Here is a 2,009-nt window from a genome sequence, read left to right as displayed (position 1 = left end):
CTCCCCCACCGGCCTGAACGTGGACGTCGCCTACGGCTCCTCGTCACGCCCCACCTGCGTGCCCCGCGCTCGCGCCGCCCCGGCCAATCCGGTGCCCACCTCCTCCCCGGCGGGAACCCTGTTGCCCGTCTTCCTCGGGGAGCCCTACCGCCTGGAAGCGTTCGTTGTGACCGGGCGCAACATCACCTTCCGGTGGAGGTTCGCGGGAGAGGGCGGCGCGGACGCGGTATCGCGAGCTCCGGACGACTGCGACGAGTACAACGGGACGCTGTGCTCCAGAGACTCGCAGGTGCATGGCTCTGACCGCGGCTGCGGTTTAGTCGATGGTTAACGATGAGGGCTGTGCGCCACATCACCTTGGTTGGTCGTTTTCAAATGAGCTGCTGCTTTGTGCCCGCTTTGCAGTTGCCAAAATGAAACAGAAGGTCTCTGTTTGTGATTTGAACACATTTTATTCTCTTTCATGCCCTGATTGGGCTGATCCGCGAGGATGTAAAGAGTTGACAGCAGTCCTTGATATGCATCTTTAACGTAATTAGCTTGAGCGTGTGTTGCATAAGCCCTGGTTTGTATATGTGGGTGTGTGCTTTTTGTATAGTAGGGAGCGGTAGCATAGCGGTTAGCATGCTGCGCTACAAACCTGGCGACCTGAGCTCTATTCCCGCTCACGGCCAACATCAGTGACGATTATCTGATCTGGTTCTGGGCCTCCTATAGGTCGACTCAGCCTCAAATGAGTACCTGGTACGGTGTGTAAAAACATCGCCACTGGGGAGACAAAGGCGGCCGGACATGGTGCTGACCACCCACCCCCTTGTGTGCCATGTCGGTCTTCATAGGTGATCGCTAAAAGCACTTGCCCCAACAGTCTGTTAAGGCTATACGGGGGATCTTTGTCTTTATATAGCACAGTTGACGTCAGCTTGCACAACGTCTAGCTTTGTTGTCTTTGTATCTGCGGTCTACACAGATCCACACATTCGCAGAAGAAGGTGCCTTCACTGTCGAAGTTATCGCGTCAAACATTCACGGCGCAGTTTCAAAGAGCATTGAGGTGGTAAGTAGAATTTTATTTTATTTCTAATCATGATCGCAAGCGTATTTCAGAGACACGAGGGATCGCACCGATCTTCCACTGCTGCCACTTCTCTCCACACGTCTGCACTTGCGGCAGTAACACCCCCGCCGCTCGTGTCGTCTTGCACATGCCCCACGCCCCCCCGCTGCCCAGCGCCAACCTCCCCTATGAAGGCCGGCATGGCAGACAAGGGGGTGGGTGGTCAGCACCATGGCCGGCCACCTTTGTCTCCCCAGTGGCGATGTTGACACATGGCACCAGGTACTCATTTGTGGCCGTGTCGATTTAGGAAAGGCCTAGGATCAGTCAGATAATCGCCCCCCGCCCCGTTACACAGGTCGTGGTGCCGAAGCTCCTCGCTAATTTCACGCTGCGGGTGGCCGGCGGGCCCACGTGGGACACGCACACACCGGTGGAGCTCTCCACATCCGTGGTGACCACGTGCCGGCACGAGCTGGAGCTGCTCGCCTTCCTGGAGCCCGGCGTCGTACACCGCCACGCTCTGCGTGACAGTTACAGCGCCTTTATCGGCGGCCTGGGCCATGTGAATTTGGCGCAGAGCTACGGGGAGGACGACTGCGAGCTGCGGCTGACGCTGCGGCACCGCTACACCGTCGCCGGCACCTACCGCGTGTTCGTCACGCTCGCCGCAGGGAACCTGTCGGTGGAGGCGGCCTTGCCCGAGCCCGTCAGGGTTTATGACCTCGTGAAGAAGTTCGACATCGACGGCCCCGCCGTCGTATCCACCTCGGACGGCGCTCGAATCTACGCCATGTGGAATTTCTCGGACGGATTCGAGCCAACGGCTCACCCTGAGAACTTCACTGAATGCGAGTATCTCTGGGAGGTCACCACTCCTCACGGCGAGCTGGTGCTGGAAAACACGACACAGCTGCTGTACGACTTTGAGGAGGTTGGGAAGTATTTGATC

The 2,009-nt window shown here is 58.1% G+C and overlaps 1 long non-coding RNA gene across 1 annotated transcript; it reads left to right on the top strand.

Annotated features, from left to right (window-relative positions):
• Positions 1 to 202: 202 nt before the first annotated feature.
• On the top strand, positions 203 to 1,455 carry LOC144934288 (uncharacterized). Its single transcript, XR_013637142.1, has 3 exons — positions 203 to 289; positions 971 to 1,057; positions 1,416 to 1,455. It is a non-coding gene; the product is annotated as an uncharacterized LOC144934288 (long non-coding RNA).
• The last annotated feature ends 554 nt before the right edge of the window (positions 1,456 to 2,009 follow it).

The sequence above is a fragment of the Lampetra fluviatilis genome, chromosome 10 (genome assembly GCF_964198595.1).
Source record: "Lampetra fluviatilis chromosome 10, kcLamFluv1.1, whole genome shotgun sequence".
Lineage (NCBI taxonomy): Eukaryota > Metazoa > Chordata > Hyperoartia > Petromyzontiformes > Petromyzontidae > Lampetra > Lampetra fluviatilis.
The sequence above is the reverse complement of the archived record's forward strand: the minus strand, read 5'-3'. Positions and strand labels throughout refer to the sequence as shown.